General features: G+C 35.8%; 1 long non-coding RNA gene across 1 annotated transcript; it reads left to right on the top strand.

The window, feature by feature from the left end:
* Window positions 1-2342: 2342 nt before the first annotated feature.
* On the top strand, window positions 2343-3148 carry LOC142164854 (uncharacterized). The gene is made up of 3 exons (XR_012695929.1): window positions 2343-2450; window positions 2535-2662; window positions 2831-3148. It is a non-coding gene; the product is annotated as an uncharacterized LOC142164854 (long non-coding RNA).
* Window positions 3149-21211: the final 18063 nt, after the last annotated feature.

The following is a 21211-nucleotide window of genomic DNA, read 5'->3' as shown; positions in this document are numbered from 1 at the left end:
AGGTAAGTATCTTGCCTAGATTTGGTTGAGGGATTTTTTAATAATAAATTAATATTATTTTCTACATTCCGGTGTGATGTATATATGAGATGAAGAGTGTCTATACATGTGTCATGGGTATTCATACTCGAGGTAGATTTTAGATTACTCTATGCCTTGGTTTGGTTGGGTGTTCTACTTGATTCTATGTGTTAATCAATTAATTGACTACGCGAGCGTAATAAACCAGGCTAGAGATAATGTTAAGGCTATTGGTGCCTTAATGGGAACATGATGAACTAATCTTGATATTTACACTACAATTGCCTCGGAGAAAGATACATGTATGTTATGAACATACATCCGTACTTATTATAATATTGTGCCTTAATTAGGACGTGTGCACTTTACAACACATATGTGATCCTTTGTATGACCCCTTCAACTTGATTGCTATTATTGATTTAGCTGTAGTCATATTTTATATATTGAACCCTGATAAGTGAGAATTTTAACCTATTATTTGCTCTCTTTTACTTGCGTTTTGGGCTTAAAATGCGTGAAATTATTCCCGAAAACTAATGTAATATGCTTGCTTGCAAGAATTGATCAAAATGAGCCAAAGGAGGCGTAATAAACTCATAAAGGAGTCAAATCAGGAACAAAACCAAGACTAGGCCAGGAGACCTAAACCGCGGACCGCACAAATATTGTGCGGATGCGGAAGCCACAATGCGGTTGCGATCACAAATACGCGGTCCGCGAAGTGAAGAATCAGAGAGTGCATTTTAAGGACAACTGTTGAGCGAGGTCCGCGTCAGAAATTTGCGGCCGCGAAAGTCTCACCGCAGCTGCGATTGAAATTATGCGGTTCGCGGTGGATGAGATTCAAAGAGTTCATATTTCAAGCAAAAATAAGGAGTGCGGTCCGTGATACAATTATGCAGCTGCGAAAATCCACTACGCAGTTGCGATGGAAATTATGTGGACCACGAAACAAACCTCAACCCATATCCAGAAGTCAAAAATGCGGACCGCACTCAATATTACGCGTCCGTGAAAGCAAGAGTGCGGCCGCGGTAAGAACTACGCAGCTGCAAAACCTCTGTAGGGGTATTTTTGTCCGAAAATTTTAGCTTAGTATAAATAGGTCTTTTTGACATTTTTAGGTTATGTTTTATTTTTGCTGAGCACGTGAGATGGCTGGATATTCCGTTTTGGGCAATTTTGTATTAGATTCATCTTTTAACATTAGCTTTTCATCTTTTAATCTAGTATTATGGATCTTATCTTTATTTCATCTTTGATTTCTATTATGTTCATGAGTAGATAAACCCATAGCTAGGGTTGTGACCCAACCCTAGTGCGGGTATTTGATAGGTCTTGAATTTTAGGACTTGAATGTGTATGGGTTAGTAGTAGTTAGCCTAGTTTTTGCTAGAACTATTAAATTAGTGGTTGCAAACACTGATTTATGCCTTTATGACTTAGTCTCTACTTGAGAAAGAGAGATTAAGTCTAGGAAAACTAGGCTAACAAGGAATTAGGGTGAACTCAAGAAATTGATAGCCCCAATTAAAGGATTAAACCTAGAGATAATAATACCTGACTTGAGCTAAAATCACTTGAATTGCATGAATACCCATTTGGACTTGAGAAAGACAAATTGGGCAAATCACTCAAACTACCGAAAGGTATAGAGTGAGTGATTACGACCCCAATTAATCACATGATTGTCCTAGATTATTGCTACCCCTTAGATATCCACCTAGGTAGAAGCCACTACCCTAGTCCCTTTAAACCCTTGAAAATCAACAACAAAAATATTATACTTAGTTTCAAATACTACATGCTATAGAATAGAAGTAGAAGTAGAAAACAAAACCAACCATTTGTGGAAGTGTAATTAAGAGCAAAACCAGCATCTAGACTTGGATATAAACCTAATCTCTCTCTATATATATATATAAAAGAAGGACAAAGAGTGCTGACATGGCACCTCTCATAGTCCAGGAAATGTATTTATCTATAATCTCATTGTTTTGGTTTTTTTTCCAATTTTACTGTTTATTTTTTGTTTAAAATTTAAACAAGTGCCAAATACATTAAAGGAGAAGACATTGAAAATGAAATATACAAACACGGCCGTTTCCAACCGTTTCATGACCTTCCATATTCCCAAAAGAAACTGTTCATTTAAATTCCTACCTTTTCGTTACTTTTCTATGAAATTTCTCTTATAATCGTTTTCTTTAATTATTAAATGCTCTTTATTCATCTACGCGTTCTTCAATCATTTCAAACTTTTATCCTCGGATTATAAATGCTTATTTAATTTGTTAGATAAATTATCTGGTGCCCGTTCTCATATATATTGTCATCTAGTTGTTAGATGCAACTCCCTCCTAGATCGTTTGGAAGAAGTTGCAACAAGGATGTATTTGATTTTCATCCACACGGATTAATATAAGGTGAAACTCTTTCTCACTTATTTTGGTCGACAACTTCTAATTAATTAACAAAATTTACTTTACTTTATCTTTCTTTTCCTGCAGATCCACTTAAATATAATGATTATTGTCATCAACGTTTCTACTATATTTCTCAGTTGCACTTTTCCGGTATGATTGCAACAAATATGGAGCAAAGACACTCAGAAGTCAAAATTGTTTCTTAACCAGAGGTATACAAATACAACTCCTCTTTCTTTTATATCATGACTATAAATATGATCACCAAAGGGATATTCTCTAGAGGCAAGTTATTTTCTATTATGACAATAATAGTTTTTCCCTTCAATTATTTTAGTCTGGTATTAGCTTTTATTAATTCAAATTATTTGATTTTGTAGTTTTCTGAACCAGCATATTGTTCTACTGATGGGAGAAATCGGTCAACTATCCTTTGAAGATACTATAATCCACCACTGTTTTTATTTAATCTTTTCACTGTTATTAGTTTTCTGTCTTATCTTCTACATATTTTTATTTGGAGCAATCTCAATGTTCAATAGACTGGTATCTTTGTATTTAAATAAAGTTCAATGCAAAATATATCCTTCATGGCTTTCTATGACAGAAAAAGAAATATGATAACCAAATGACGTATAAAGTCCATTAGTTTTAAAGAAGATGTAAGGTTATGAACGAGATATATTGATGCAATTTGTATCAGCACTACAAAAATAAATATGGACTGATATTGGCATTTTTTTGTATCATCTCAGCATTATCTTAGTATGAGTTTTTGTCAATAATAAAATTCTGACTGCTCATAACAAAAAATAGAAAAAGAAAAAGAGTAAACGAAAATAGGTTTTTCCAGTAAGATCTCACTTCTTTCCTGTCTACTTTAAATATATTTTAAAATTTTAATGTTGATTTAGGGTTGGTTAGAATTACTTCTTATAAATTCTTCTTTTGTGGGTGCCTGAGTTGGGTATGATTGTAATTTTCTGAGAAACAAGTTGCGTGGATTCAGAAATTTTACGAATTCAAGTTAAGAAATTTTTGATTAATTTTCAGTCATGAGTTTACAAGGAAGATATGTCATTGCTTTAATTAAATCAGGACTAAACAAAATTGAGGTGATAATTTTCTAATGTCTTTTATACTGGGAATCCTACGAAAATGTCCCAACTAAGTCCGAACTCACTTCACGTGATTTTGATTTATCTCAATATATGGTTTAAATGTGAATTTCTTGGCAGTATGCTTTACCGAATTTTTGACAAATTAATTATTTTGATTTGTTAATAGTATGGAGTTAACATTTGTATTTTCAAAGCTTTGTTCTTTTTATATTTGGCCAGCAAATTTTTTTATTGATTAAATTAAGTTAAAGTAAAATATTTTCAACCGTTAAATGACATACTTTCTCCCTTTTTGAAAAGCAAATTTGCTGCCATGCTTCTCATTCATGCTTTTCAACTGTGGTGACTAAAATTGTGTGTCTGTAGTGTCTGCTATTTAGCATCATTGGCTTGAGGACATTCGTTAAGAACCTTGATCAATTTATTAGCCTTGGATGTAAACTTATCTTGGACGGTACTTTGTATTTGCCTCATTTGGACTTATTTTTTTCTCCATTTCTCTTTTTTGGTAATCGATAGATGCAAAAGAAGAACACAAGAAAGTTTGAGAAAGCGTTTCTAGCTTGCTTTTCTTTCTTTCTTTTTTTAACGCGATCCATGCATGGTGATGACTGAAATTTTCATTATTTTATGAATTTTTGCCGATGTTCAAAATAGCTGGAAATGTATAAGCAACATACATAAGCAAGCATATATCCATAAAGAAGTAACGATTCTCTAGATTTGATAATTGATCTGCTTAGGTAGTATTATCCTCTTTTTTTCTCTCATTTTCAAAATTCCAAGCTCAGAAAAACATCTAATGTGAGTAATATTTATGAACAATAATTAATTAGGAATAGAAGGTGAATACGTTGCACCAGAAGTCTGTAACAAATTTATTAGTTACATAATTAATACTCTGTATTACAGCTAGAGCACTAAATTTTATTTACGAAAAACGTTTAATGAGAAAGAGACGAGTGAAATTCCCATCATTGCATTTGTTTTTCTGATCTTTTTCATATATAATTTCTTTCCTTACATTTTTTCTAGCTTTTTGTATGTATGCCTTGCATTTATATTTTAATTTTTGTTAGAATTATGAAAATGACGCTTTTCTATTTCGGTTGTATTTACAAAATAAAAAATAAAAAAATCAGCTTGTGGCCCAATATACACATATATAAAGGTTTGGCCAGTAATAACAATTATTTAATTTCTGGTGCTTTTGGCTTTTTACCTTATTTTTTAATTAAAAATTTAATATGAGTTTACAATGTGTACATACAAGGTGAAATAAATACCAATAAAGAATTGTGAAGGCAATAAAGAAGTGCAGCAAGTTAGGATTGTAAGATTTTCAACATTTATGTCTCTTTTTTTCCCTTCTTCTATTTAATTACCTATCCTTTAAATACCTTAGATAATATTTCAGTTCTAAAATTAATTCGCACCTTTTAAATTTAACTTTCAGCTACAACTCTATATATCACTTATAATTGCAGATTTTGAAAGGACTTTTCACCACTAAATTCTGAATACATCTATATAAATAGAAACACCATATGAATTCACCATCTCACCTTTTAACAAACTAAATTCAAATCTTGTGCAGTATGAATTAGCAAAAATATATAGAAACAAGGATGAAAGAAGTGAGGAACCAAGGCATTAACAATTCACGGCCGTTTATAATTCTAAGGAATCATCAAAACTCTTACTATCTTGACCTCCAATTGAATATCATGAGGTGGAGAAAAAAGAAGAAAGGAAGTAACGGTTAGAAATTTTGTAGAAGTTTTGCTCAAAAACTGCGGTAAAATTTAATATATTTGTGTGCATGTGATTTTTTGTCTTGATATCTTTTTTTTTTTCCGTTGAAGCACTTTGACTTTATAGGAAATAATGATGAGAGTATTTTAAGATTTTTTTTTAAAAAAAAATTGCATAAAATTAGGAAGAGATTAAGCGGAGGAAAAGAAAAATAAGAACAAGCAAATGGAAAAGGAAAGAGAAATAGAAAAAATAGAAAAGGGAAAGAAAGGGAATTTTGCAGCTGAAATTGGAGCTTAATTTGAGAAGAATATTTCATATAGTTTGTTCCGAATATGATAGGTTTCAATTACTTTATTTTTCCTTTTTCTTTTACTACTTCATGTTTTATTTAAAAAATAAGAAAAAATTATAAAAAGTACTCATAACTATATAAAAATATTTAAATGTACAAACAAAATATTACTCTCTTTGATTTAATTTATGTGAACCTTTTTGGAGTATGAGCGATAAACTGACTAATTTTTATTGTGAATTTGAACATAGAATTTTCAAATATGCAGAAACTAAAATACTATAAATCACAATAGTTAATAATTCAGAATATTTAAAAAGTATTTCTAAAAATGTGCTCAAAGATAGATTTATTGGACTTTTAAATAGTAATAGATTCACATAAAATGGAACAGGGGAACATATATTACTATACATAAAGATCTATTTATATGTGCAAACACATACATAGAAAGTGAAAGTACTTTTTATTTGAAATAGAAATATGATAAGTATGACAAAAATAATCAAAAGAATCACTACATTCTAATTTAAAAAATTGCACTTGAAAAATAATTTTATAACCGCGCGAAGCGCGGCCAAATACACTAGTTCCAAATAAATTAACTTCCTGGGGATTCGATCCCGACCTAGTTAGGTAAAACTGCATCGACCATCCTCTCTACTCAATAATAGTGTAGGCTTGGACCCGATCAAACCTCATCCGCATTTTTGTTGTTATCATGTTCTTGTGCACTTTATTGATGAGTTATGAGGATATGCCTCTTGATGATAATTTGTAATCTTGAATTGTTGTGATTGTGGCGCATGTGGACATATTGGACAGATTGATTGGGGTGATGGCATAAGGTCTTTGTCGTGCGATTGTGATTGATATTGTGGCACGAAGTCTTTGTCGTGCGATTGTGATTATTATTATATTGTCAGGGTTGAGCTGATACAGATGGATATTATTATTGTGTCGGGCAGAGCGATACATATGGATATTGTTATTGTCAAGGAGGTGCGATAAGGGTGGATATTATTGTTGTGTTAAAATGTAGAGTACAAGGGTGACATTCTTGAATATGCATATGAATTCTTTATGTTGGTCATGCATTTCTACATGATTTTGTGTTGCACTTAATATCCTAATCTATGCCTCAATTATTATTTGATGATTTGGTTGTCAAGAAGGATTTACCTATGTGTAATTGACATCTCATGTTTTTGTTGAGTTGTTGGTAGCGTACCGAGTTAATGTGATAAGGAAGTTGTCATCATGCATTGATATATTTGATTCGTGAAAGATTCTCTTGAACATGTTATTTGGCAATTGATACGGAATCAGATCATGTTGGGCACAACTTTACATTCATGTGTGAGTATTGAGCACACATATTATATGGTTCACACCTCTTTGTGAGTGGGGTTAGAATCAAGTTGTATTTGTTGAACATGTCTAATTGGTAGATCGTTGTTTATTATCCTATATAATTTGTGCGCCTTTACTGTTAATATTCTTTATTCTGTAACTATCTTTCTGGAATATTTTCTCTGTATTATACATATTATTGAGCTGCAAAGGTTCTGCAAAGTGAATATCTTTTGACTATATTACATCTCTGGGGTTAGTCAAGATACATACTAAGTACACGGGGTAAGTTGTACTCATACTACACTTTTGTATCTTGTGTGCAGATTTTTGGAGTTGAGCGGTTGTGGATGACGAAGGTGTCACACCTCCTTTTTCCGCCCCCGAGAGGGGTGCAGGGAGTTTTCTCCAATTAAAGGACAGTCGAAACGGGATTTGTTTGTTTGTTTCAGAGTCGCCACTTGGGAATTTTAAGGAGCCCCAAGTCACCAATTTTAATCCCTGAATCGAGGAGAATATGACTCTGTTTATTATTCTGCGAACCAGAAATCCTGAGTAAGGAATTCTGTTAATCCGGAAGAAGGTGTTAGGCATTTCCGAATTCTGTGGTTCTAGCACGGTCGCTTAACTGTTTTTATTCATGTCTTAATTTATTAAATGCATATTTATTGCCCAATTTTATTGTTACCGCTTCTTTTTAGACTGCTTGTAATTAAGGGCCCTTCTTTGAATCGAATCACGCGTACGTATATTCGTGTTATAGATTATATTTTTAAAACATGCGGAATTGTGTCACACGCACGTGTACACGATAATATAGATAATATATTTATTAAAACAATTATTTTCGAAATTGTGCTTAAATAAAAAAAACAAGAACATTCGCCATTTTTGTATAATTAAGTAGTGAACCTCACATCTCGGGTTATATGAAATTAATATTGATGATCTCCGAAGAACCCCTTTTTATTAAATGTTCGCTCGAAGTTGCGCGAACGCATAATCCGAATTGCTTTTAGAAATATAATCAGGTTACGCGAACGTATCCCTAATCACAAATATATTCTTGATGGTAATATAAATTTGTTTACAAATTATTTATTACATCCATATTATTTTTATGTGAAAGTCATGGTAAACCACTATTTGTGACGCCTCTAAATTACTCGAAAAGGATTCACAAACTATTGAGTGTTGACCACAAATTATATTTTTTCGCGTATAAATTATATTCCTCCAAGCCATTCGAATTTAAAGAGTAAAACTGAACAACGTGTGATTAATACTACCATTTGTAGTGAATACATTATTTGCCTACCCAAATAAACAACGTGCGAATTACGTATAAACATTGGGAAAGAATTGATAAAAGAAAGGAAATGATATTTTTCAAGAATTTTCATTATTCTATTTGAGGCGAATACTATTTTTTATATTTTTTAAAATGTTATAATCTATAAATCTAATCACTTTCTACATTACTTGTTTTTAATCCAAAGTTGTAATCGTTTGGTTAATTTGTTTACGATGGTAGATATGCATCAAGTTGATAAAAAAAATTATTATACAAATCGATTCAATAAAATTGCATTACATGCAACATAGTTGTACGTCTGAACCATTCATAATATTCTAACGTCGTAACAAGCTAATCAATTCACCTTTCTTAACCATACATATACCCGTTATCTTACCATATATGAAAAAATATAATCAACATCATTTTAACCTTATTCAACAACAAAGGTTAATAATGTAGTTTTCTTGATATTTCTATTCTACTTTACATTTAGCTAACAATGTTACGGGATGTAATCAATGGCCCATTTTTATGTCATATTCCCTATTTTGACAATTCAAATATAACTATACTAATGAGATTTCGAAATGGACAACATTATTACAAAACTTATGCAAACTTTTAAAAGAAAACGATTAGATAATAGTCTTCATGTCAAGCATACTACTTTGTTAACCAACTGAAACAAACTGAAATTTAAACTAATAGACTTAAGTGAATATAACTCCAAACTTTATTTATTTGGCAACGTTGAAGCTTTTCGCAATATGAGTTTACAGATATGTACCTGATATTGGAAGCAAAAGAAAATGATGATAAGAATCAGCGGCAGTAATAACAATACAGCAACAACAATCCAGCAGCAGTAACAACCCAGGAACAGAGTTTGCAAACCAGTAGAACAGTAATCCCAAAAACAAAAGCTTCAAGCTTTGAATGAAACAACAACCATTAATACTAATTTCAAACAAAGAAAGAAAGCAGAAGATTTTTTTTAGTTTTTATTTTTATTTTGAAAGCTTAAATATTTTTTCGGAATTTTTCTTTCTCTTAAATGTTCAGCCCTTTTCTCTCTCTTATTTTCAGATTTGTTTCTCTCTCTCGTATCTGTGTATATATTTTCTCTATCTCTCTTTTTTTTCTCTCTATCTGTGTGTGTATTTTTTTCCGTATATCTCTCTGTATTGTCTCCCTTTGTCTTGTGTTCAAGACTTCTTCTTATAACTCATCCCATAAACCTTTCAATTAATTAAAATCAATACTTTTTCTCTACCCAACCCATTATCTTCCCACTCATCCCCATTACATTAAATAAACATATCACACCACCCCATTTCATTTTGTCCCCCATGCCTAACATAAAATAATGCAAGATTCCCCCTTTAAATTAAATCTTGTCCCCCCTTTATATTAAATAACCATATCACAAACCATGTCGCACCTCCTTTTTACCGTGCCCGCGGGGGCGCGTGGGGGAGTTTTCTCCAATTGAAGGACAGTCGAAACGGGATTTATTTAATTTCAGAGTCGCCACCTGGGAATTTTAGGGCGTCCCAAGTCACCGGTTTTAATCCCTGAATCGAGGAGAATATGACTCTGTTATTTATTCTGCGAACCGGAAATCCTGAGTAAGGAATTCTGTTAATCCGGAAGAAGGTGTTAGGCATTTCCGAATTCCGTGGTTCTAGCACAGTCGCTTAACTGTTTTTATTATTGGCCTAATTATCTCGATTTTTATTAAATATATTTTTATCACGTAATTTTACTACCGCTTATACTTATTGTGATTAAGGACCCTTCTTTGAATCGAATTACGCGTACGTATATTCGTGTTATAAATTTAAAAATGCGGAATTGTGTCACGCGTACGTGTACACGATAACTTTTGATAATATATTTATTAAACAATCATTTTTTCGAAATTGTGTCGAATCAAGAAAATTTGTTTTTCTTAAATAGTGAACCGCACATCTCGGGTTTTTTATGAAATTGTTTTAACGCCTTTGGAAAAATCTTTTTCTTAAATATTCGCTCGAAATTGCGCGTACGCATAATCCGAATTTGCTTTTAAAAATATAATCAGGGTACGCGAACGCATCCCTAATTGCGCAAAATACTTGTAATGGTATTAGGGATTTTCCACAAATTGTTTATTATATTCATATATTTTTTATGTGAAAATCATGAGAACTCCTATTTTAGAGGCCTATAAATTCTTTGAAAAGAATTCACAATCTATTAAAGGTTGCCCGTCGATTATAATTTCCGAGTATAAATTATATTCATTCCAACTATTCAAATTCAAAGAACGGAATAAAATATGATTAATACTATTTTTTTTAACAAATATGACATATATATATATATATGCCAAAGAATAAATTGCATATGAAACTGAAAATGAATGATTCATAAAGGGAGGAAATATTTTCCAAGAATTTTCATTATTTTTATTTAGTGCAAATTCTATTTTTACTTACCATTGATTTAAAGTGTTGCAATCTGTGCATGTACATCTCAACTTATTCTCATATACTTGTTTTTAATCTAATAGGCGAAATTATTTTAATTAATTATGCTTATGATTGAGTTGGGATAGATATATATATATATATAATCAAACCCATTTGATTCTCAATATATATGAATTATTGCTAAGCATTATCTTTCACATTGTATAAGTTCCTAGGCCCTTTATTATTTAAGAAAGAGAACAAATCTTCCTGTTGACTTAATAAAAAGATATTGCATACAATATTACTCATCATATTTGACATCGTGAACATAGCGGATTATACTAACGCGTCTTTCAACTATTGATTATAACATAACCAAGGTTTGTGCCAAAAGATAGCAAATTGCAACCAACATCATCTAGCTTTAAACAACAACTAACTTACTAACAAAATAAACCAATAGCGTATTTTTCCTTGATATTTCCATATTATACTATACCTAGCTAACAATACCATAAAGTGTAAATAAAAGCCAACTTTCTACCATGCTTCCTATTTACACAACTCAAATATAACTAAACTAATGAAATTTTGACATGGATAACATTATTACAAAGTTTTATATGAATTTCAAATTAAGACAATTAACTTGTAGCCATCGAGTCGAACTCACTACTGGTTAACCAACATGAAACCAAAGCTGAAATTTTTAACTAAAGAACTCAAATGAATAGAAGACAGTATTACAATTCAAACTTTATTTATTTGTCATATTGAATCTCTTTCCAACATAGAATTTAAGAAATATGTACCTGAAAATGAAGGTAGAAGGAGTGAATTTCAGCAGTAGCAGCAGTAACAAAAATCAGCAGAACAGCAGTATTTCCACAGATTTGAGCAATAATAAGACTCGAGAAACCCAGATGCACAGTGACAGTACTTTTAAGAAATTTCAGATTTTTTAACTGAACAAAGAGGTCGAACAAATCCGGACAGATTTAATACAAAAATAATGTTTCTGATTTTGGGACTTAGAACAAAGCAGACTGAAAAGCTTTCAATTTCAAAACACAGAATCAGCTTCAATACTAACTTCCGATGTAGAATTCTGTTTTAATGTTTCTGTTTTCCTTTCTTTCTATCTTCCTTTTCAGATTTCTGTTTCTGCTTGATTTTCCTCTCTTTTATCTGTTCACTCTTTGTATCTCCCTTAACAATCTCTCTCTAAATCTCCTTCCAAATCTGTCTGAAAACTCCTCTAAATCAGTCCCAATTCCCTCTATCTTATACAGGTCTGTCCCCCTCTTTTTAAGTGCTGCCTGGACCCCTTTTATCTTTAAAAACAGAAAAATTCCATTAAAAATTGCTTTTACTACTTTAAATCCCATTAAGTTAACTTTTTCCTGATTTCCAGCAGACCATTATCCCTTGTTCCCCATTAGTATCATTAACTAATAGCCATTAACACTTCATTATCAGCACACTATCACATTATTTCAATCCCAATAGTACCCCCTGAAATCCTGATGTTATTACTGAAAAATCAGAACCTACTGCAAAACAGATTCTATAATTTGTATAAACTTAATTATCCTTCTGATTTACAACTATAACCAATCCTATTAACCTCCTAACACAATTGTATTTGACCAACTTTTGTAAACTTGAATTCAAACTTGACATTACAACGATATTACACTGAGTTCAGCATAATAATTCAAACTGAACTTCAAATTTGAACCAAAATCAAACAAACACAGGAGCATTGTCAATATACTGACAATGCCCTGAAACTCACTGATTCAGAAATCAACATATACACAGCATTCATTTTGCTTCACTGATTTGCAAACAAACATGATTTAATTGACGAGTATTAATCAGTTGACTATTTACAACATTTGTCCATAATCAGTCTAAAACAATAGAAGCAGACTGTTTCAGTCAGCATTTTCAGAAATGAAAATTCGTAATATAACTAATCGACGAACTTAATCGAGTCGATTACACACATTGTAAACAATAACAACCAACAGAAATAATTCATGTTTGGATTAAGTAGGCGGGTAGGAGACAAAGATGACAGAATTAATCAAAATAAAAACATGAAAAATTAACAGGTTATTAAACAAACAAGAATACATGTAGAATACTCATAAGAAACAGAAAAAATACCTTTGAATCCTTCAATTTTATTCCGACTTGGACTCAACTTGGATTCGGACTTTGTTTGAAATCAAACAGACCTTAGTCGAAGTATTTTCCATTGAAAATACTTCGACTAAGGTCGATTAAACCTCAATCTTTTAATCAATTTGGACAAAATCCAGAAGTTTGATATTTCTAGGGTTCCTGAAGGTTCGATTTGGGACTTACTCATTTCTGGTTAGATTCGAGGGAAACCAAAGATGTTCTAGGCACGAGGGAGGTCAGGGGGTAACTGGTGTGAGTTTGAAGTAGGTTGGGATAAGGTCAGGTTGTACTCGAATCTTCAAATGAAGATTCGAGTAGTTCCAGTATGATTCGAACCATGCAACTAACATATCCTTGGTGAGGGAATTTAGGAGAAGCGGTGGTGTTAATTTGAGAGCCATTGGAAAGGTTTAAGTTTTCAGACCCACCTTCGATTTAATATTCGAAGAGTTGGGGTCTGATTTGAAGGAAACTAAGGTCAGATCGGTGTAGAGGATGTTCAGGGGATTCTAGGGTGTTATTTTGGTGACCGGCGGCGTTGATGCCGCCGGGTTTCAGGCGGTGGGATTCTAGGGCGGCTAGGGTTAGGAGTGGGGGTTTGGGGACGATGATGAACAGTGAGAGGAGGGGGGGTGTTTGGTTCGGGGCCGGGGTAGGGGCTTGGGACTTATATAGGGGTGGGGTGGATTGATATTGTCCGTTGGATTAGGCAGGATGGACGGCTGAGATCTATTCACTTAACCAAACGATGTCGTTTGGTTTAAGTTAGGGGACGGGTTGAACCGGGTATTAGATCGGGTACGGGTCTCGGGTTAGGGTTATGAAATCTTGGTCGTTGGATGGACTTAATCCAACAGCCCTTGATGGAGGATGATGAAACGTCGTCGTTTGACGTAGCCGAATTGGATCGGACAGACTTGTTTGGATTGGGCTGTGGGATTCATTTCGTTTGGGCCTGGATTTTAATCCAGGTCCGATTTTCATATTCTAACTTATATTTTTATTTTATTATTAATTAATAAAATCCTAATCAAAAATTATAAAAACAAAATTATCATTATAATAATACTAATTATCTTTTAATAACCATTAACACGTAGATAAAACATTAATCACATAACGACACATTTAAAAATAGAACGAATGCATATTTTTTGTGATTTTATTTAAATTATCTTTCAAATGCATAATTAAATCCTATATGCATGCAACATGTATTTTATTTTAATTTTCATTTCATTATGACGAAGTAAACATTTATGAACATAACACAAATATTTAACACCACGCAAATTCAAAAATTACACAGTAAAAGAAATTTATTTTATTTTTTGATTTATTCTGGAGTAGTTTTCATAAGGCAAAAATCACGTGCTCACAGCTGCCCCTCTTTGTGCGGAAACTCGAAGAGTTTTCGTGCAAAGATAAAGTGAGCAGATACGAGCGATTTTTTGCTCGTTCGAATACTCCGTGGGAAGCATTTATTTTTGAAAGATTTGACCGAACCTCTGCTTCAAAGGTTTCCTACATATCCTTGGCTATAAAGGAATCAGGTCAATGTAGTTCGGGAAGTTTTGGTTAGCTGGGACTACCGTGGGACTGTGATGTTACTGCTGCTTCGTGCTGTTTTTACTGCTTGCTGACCTCCTTATTACACCTTACTTCAAAGGTAATACGAAAACTAAACTAGATTATGGTACAGAAATTATAAAAAATCTTATCTAGGTCATGCCCTTGCGTTTCTTGTTGTCTTGATATCTTGGTAACTCTTGGGCATTTGGCTTATTCCGTATTCTTTTCATTGTGTCCCGTATTTTCTTTTGGGACTCTTGTTGTTTCTTGCTGGGGATTTTATTTGACTCCTCTGCTTTATTGATTCTAAGTGTGCTCCTTTGTCATATGAGCGGGCTTTTGATTTCAACACTTCAATTGCATTCCCTCGTTCTTCAGGTGGGTGCCTTGACTGATTCTTAACTTCTTCATCCTCGTTCTCCAGGTGGACGCCTGACTTCTTCTTTTCTCATCTTCATTCTCCAGGTGGACGCCTGACTTCTTCTTTTCTCATCCTCATTCTCCAGGTGGACGCCTGACTTCTTCAATTCTCATCCTCATTTTCCAGGTGGACGCCTGACTTCTTCTTTTCTTCGTCCTCATTCTCCAGGTGGACGCCTGACTTCTTCTTTTCTCATCCTCATTCTCCAGGTGGACGCCTGACTTCTTTAATTCTTCATCCTCATTCTTCAGGTGGACGCCTGACTTCTTTAACTCTTCATCCACATTCTCCAGGTGGACGCCTGACTTCTTTAATTCTTCGTCCTCATTCTCCAGGTGGACGCCTGACTTCTTTAATTCTCATCCTCATTCTCCAGGTGGACGCCTGACTTCTTTAATTCTCATCCACATTCTCCAGGTGGACGCCTGACTTCTTTAATTCTCATCCTCATTCTCCAGGTGGACGCCTGACTTCTTTAATTCTTCATCCTCATTCTCCAGGTGGACGCCTGACTTCTTCTTTTCTTCATCCTCATTCTCCAGGTGGACGCCTGACTTCTTCTTTTTCTCATCCTCATTCTCCAGGTGGACGCCTGACTTTTTTAATTCTCATCCTCATTCTCCAGGTGGACGCCTGACTTCTTTAATTCTCATCCTCATTCTCCAGGTGGACGCCTGACTTCTTTAATTCTCATCCTCATTCTCCAGGTGGACGCCTGACTTTTTTAATTCTCATCCTCATTCTCCAGGTGGACGCCTGACTTCTTTAATTCTCATCCTCATTCTCCAGGTGGACGCCTGACTTTTTTAATTCTCATCCTCATTCTCCAGGTGGACGCCTGACTTCTTCTTTTTCTTCATCCTCATTCTCCAGGTGGACGCCTGACTTCTTCTTTTTCTCATCCTCATTCTCCAGGTGGACGCCTGACTTCTTTAATTCTTTACCAGGTATTTCCTGACTTCTTCAATTCTCATCCTCATTTTCCATGTGGACGCCTGACTTCTTCTTTTCTCATCCTCATTCTCCAGGTGGACGCCTGACTTCTTCTTTTTCTCATCCTCATTCTCCAGGTGGACGCCTGACTTTTTTAATTCTCATCCTCATTCTCCAGGTGGACGCCTGACTTCTTCTTTTTCTCATCCTCATTCTCCAGGTGGACGCCTGACTTTTTAATTCTCATCCTCATTCTCCAGGTGGACGCCTGACTTCTTCTTTTTCTTCATCCTCATTCTCCAGGTGGACGCCTGACTTCTTCTTTTTCTCATCCTCATTCTCCAGGTGGACGCCTGACTTCTTTTTTCTCATCCTCATTCTCCAGGTGGACGCCTGACTTCTTCAATTCTCATCCTCATTTTCCAGGTGGACGCCTGACTTCTTTAATTCTCATCCTCATTCTCCAGGTGGACGCCTGACTTTTTAATTCTCATCCTCATTCTCCAGGTGGACGCCTGACTTCTTCTTTTTCTTCATCCTCATTCTCCAGGTGGACGCCTGACTTCTTCTTTTCTCATCCTCATTCTCCAGGTGGACGCCTGACTTCTTTAATTCTTCATCCTCATTCTCCAGGTGGACGCCTGACTTCTTCTTTTTCTTCATCCTCATTCTCCAGGTGGACGCCTGACTTCTTCTTTTTCTCATCCTCATTCTCCAGGTGGACGCCTGACTTTTTTAATTCTCATCCTCATTCTCCAGGTGGACGCCTGACTTCTTTAATTCTCATCCTCATTCTCCAGGTGGACGCCTGACTTCTTTAATTCTCATCCTCATTCTCCAGGTGGACGCCTGACTTTTTTAATTCTCATCCTCATTCTCCAGGTGGACGCCTGACTTCTTTAATTCTCATCCTCATTCTCCAGGTGGACGCCTGACTTTTTTAATTCTCATCCTCATTCTCCAGGTGGACGCCTGACTTCTTCTTTTTCTTCATCCTCATTCTCCAGGTGGACGCCTGACTTCTTCTTTTCTCATCCTCATTCTCCAGGTGGACGCCTGACTTCTTTAATTCTTCATCCTCATTCTCCAGGTGGACGCCTGACTTCTTCTTTTTCTTCATCCTCATTCTCCAGGTGGACGCCTGACTTCTTCTTTTTCTCATCCTCATTCTCCAGGTGGACGCCTGACTTCTTCTTTTCTCATCCTCATTCTCCAGGTGGACGCCTGACTTCTTCAATTCTCATCCTCATTTTCCAGGTGGACGCCTGACTTCTTTAATTCTCATCCTCATTCTCCAGGTGGACGCCTGACTTTTTTAATTCTCATCCTCATTCTCCAGGTGGACGCCTGACTTCTTCTTTTTCTTCATCCTCATTCTCCAGGTGGACGCCTGACTTCTTTAATTCTTCATCCTCATTCTCCAGGTGGACGCCTGACTTCTTCTTTTTCTTCATCCTCATTCTCCAGGTGGACGCCTGACTTCTTCTTTTTCTCATCCTCATTCTCCAGGTGGACGCCTGACTTTTTTAATTCTCATCCTCATTCTCCAGGTGGACGCCTGACTTCTTTAATTCTCATCCTCATTCTCCAGGTGGACGCCTGACTTCTTTAATTCTCATCCTCATTCTCCAGGTGGACGCCTGACTTTTTTAATTCTCATCCTCATTCTCCAGGTGGACGCCTGACTTCTTTAATTCTCATCCTCATTCTCCAGGTGGACGCCTGACTTTTTTAATTCTCATCCTCATTCTCCAGGTGGACGCCTGACTTCTTCTTTTTCTTCATCCTCATTCTCCAGGTGGACGCCTGACTTCTTCTTTTTCTCATCCTCATTCTCCAGGTGGACGCCTGACTTCTTCTTTTCTCATCCTCATTCTCCAGGTGGACGCCTGACTTCTTCAATTCTCATCCTCATTTCTCCAGGTGGACGCCTGACTTCTTTAATTCTCATCCTCATTCTCCAGGTGGACGCCTGACTTTTTTAATTCTCATCCTCATTCTCCAGGTGGACGCCTGACTTCTTTAATTCTCATCCTCATTCTCCAGGTGGACGCCTGACTTTTTTAATTCTCATCCTCATTCTCCAGGTGGACGCCTGACTTCTTTAATTCTCATCCTCATTCTCCAGGTGGACGCCTGACTTTTTTAATTCTCATCCTCATTCTCCAGGTGGACGCCGGGTGGTTAACTGGGGTATTCTTGTCGATGGTGAGGCTTCTCTTCGTCTCTCTTTATTGCCTTGGAATGGTTGAAAAGACTGTTTTGTCCTTGTAATTGATCCTTGACTATAAGATTCCCCTCTGTACGTTTTCCTTCAAACCCTTTTAACTGTAATCATATGTCCCTTCTGACTTTGCTGATCCACTTTTGATTTCACCTTTCTTACACCCATATCTTTTATCTCCCACCTTTTGTGGCCGTATTTTGTATCATGTAACCTTGAATCTTGGTAGTATACCTTGACATTCCTTCTTATTTGTTTGGAATAAAACTTATCTCAAAGATTTTAGAAAAGTAAGATTATTAGTGACGAAACACGCTGATTTCGACAATTATAGAATGAAAAGAAAAATCCAAGTTTGGATGACTGGTGGAGAAAGAATAAAAACTTATCTGATTGGAGTTACTGGCACCAATGATCAGGGTATGCATTTCGGATTAATCAACCCAGTCTTTTAATCAATCTCATTTCAATTGTCTCATTTTTGTTTTCGCCAAAATTTCCATAATCCAACCTCATTTTTCATTTCACAGACCCGTTGGACTTGCAATGTCTCAAAGAGTTTTCACCGATAAACTTTCCTCATTTGTTCATTTTTTCACTTCCTTTTCGCCTTATGGTGCCTACGAAGGTTTTCACCAATAAGACTCTCTCATTTTACTTTTCTCTCAACTTCCGTCGCCTTATGGTGCCCGTGTGGGTTTTCACCTATAAGACTCTCTCATTTTTACTGTCTTTTCTTGTTTGCACCAGAGTGTTATGAACCATCTTCATTTGCTTGACTCAACATTTTTCTAAGATTGATCGAAAGGTCTTTTTGGTATGGGGTTAGAAATGGAAAAGGTATTAAAAGCTAAATAGCTTTGGTATGGGTTTAAAATTACAACTCTTGGAATCTTTCTTATTTCCAATACAATTCCTGCCCCCAGTCTCTTGATTGGGGTCTCTTAATTTTTGTTTTCGTGCACATTGTATATGTCGTGCACCCTATGACCGAGCCGTGAGGCGCCTACGTATCCTTCTTTAAGGAATCAGGTCAACCGTAGTTCACTAAATAATAGTGATTTTCTCTTCTTCTTTTTTTTTTTTATTATTATTATTATTATTATTATTATTGTTACTTCAATTTGATTTTCATCGATTCCAAGAGAGGGTAGGAACGAAACAAATATGGCTCAAAAGGGGAAGCAAAGGGTATAGTGTTTGGATAGCAGAATAAATTGTCTTTGTCATTCCAATCTTCGAAATAATGCTAAATACAAACATTCAAAAGTTATGCGTAATATCTCTTTACCGCGTCAGAATTGATCGCCATGTCCATGCATTTGCCTTCAATATCTGTTAAGCATAGTGCACCATTCGACAATACTCTGGTCACAATGAATGGTCCTTGCCAATTCGGGGCAAATTTGCCTTTCGCCTCAACCTGATGTGGAAGAACACGTTTCAGCACATGCTGACCCACTTCAAACTTCCGTGGACGCACCTTTTTGTTGTATGCTCTTTCTATTCTTCTTTGATATAATTGACCATGACATACTGCGGCCAATCGTTTTTCATCAATCAAGTTTAACTGTTCCAGACGGGTTTTGACCCATTCATCATCATCAATCTTTGCTTCGGCGATGATCCGAAGGGAAGGAATCTCAACTTCTGCAGGAATTACTGCTTCAGTGCCGTATACCAACAAATAAGGAGTTGCTCCTACTGAAGTGCGAACAGTAGTGCGGTATCCCAATAATGCAAATGGTAATTTTTCATGCCATTGTTTTGAACCTTCTACCATTTTCCGAATTATCTTCTTTATATTTTTGTTGGCTGCTTCTACTGCTCCATTCGCCTTGGGCCGATATAGGGTAGAATTGCGATGTGTAATCTTAAACTGTTGACATACTTCCTTCACTAAATTGCTGTTAAGATTAGCACCGTTATCTGTGATGATCACCTTCGGGATTCCGAATCGACATATGATATTTGAGTGGACAAAATCGACCACAGCTTTCTTGGTCACTGATTTGAATGTCTTGGCCTCAACCCATTTGGTAAAATAATCAATAGCTACCAGAATGAACCTGTGCCCATTGGATGTTGCCGGTTCAATTGGGCCAATCACATCCATTCCCCAGGCAACGAAGGGCCATGGTGCCGCCATTGTGTGCAACTCGGATGGTGGAGAATGAATCAAATCTCCGTGTATTTCGCATTGATGACACTTGCGCACAAAACTGATACAATCTCGCTCCATGGTAAGCCAATAGTAACCAGCTCGGAGGATTTTCTTTGCCAACACATATCCACTCATGTGGGGTCCGCAAACTCCTGAATGTACCTCAGACATGACAACTGTAGCTTGTCTGGCATCTATGCATCTTAATAATCCAAGATCTGGTGTTCTTTTATACAAAACTCCTCCGCTTAAGAAGAATCCATTTGCCAATCGCCTAATGGTCCTCTTTTGATCTCATGTGGCTTGTGCGGGATATATCCCCATCCTGATATACTCCTTGATGTCGTGGAACCATGGTTCACCATTAAATTCTTCTTCAACCATATTGCAATAAGCGTGTTGATCGTAGACTTGAATATGTATCGGATCTACATAAGCTTTGTCCGGATGGTGCAACATCGATGCTAGGGTAGCCAATGCATCAGCAACCTCATTATGGATTCTTGGGATACGTTGGAATTCTACTGATTGAAACCGCTGACAAAGATCATGTAGACATTGTCGGTATGGTATGAGCTTCAAGTCTCGGGTTTCCCATTCTCCTTGAATTTGATGTACCAAAAGATCCGAATCTCCCATGACTAAGATTTCTCGGATACCCATGTCGGCGGCTAGCCTTAACCCCAAAATGCAAGCTTCATATTCAGCCATATTATTGGTGCAATAAAATCATAATTGAGCCGTAACAGGATAATGATGCCCTGTTTCAGAAATGATTACAGCTCCTATCCCGACTCCTTTCATGTTAGCGGCTCCATCAAAGAAAAGTTTCCAGCCAAGTTTTTCAATTCGCTCCACCTCGTCGATATGCATTGTTTCTTCATCAGGAAAATAAGTTTTCAATGGCTCATATTCCTCATCGACCGGGTTTTCGGCCAAATGATCGGCCAGTGCTTGGGTTTTCATCGCAGTCC

Source organism: Nicotiana tabacum, chromosome 10, assembly GCF_000715075.1.
Source record: "Nicotiana tabacum cultivar K326 chromosome 10, ASM71507v2, whole genome shotgun sequence".
NCBI classification, from domain to species: domain Eukaryota; kingdom Viridiplantae; phylum Streptophyta; class Magnoliopsida; order Solanales; family Solanaceae; genus Nicotiana; species Nicotiana tabacum.
This window is presented reverse-complemented; position numbering and strand designations above follow the sequence as displayed.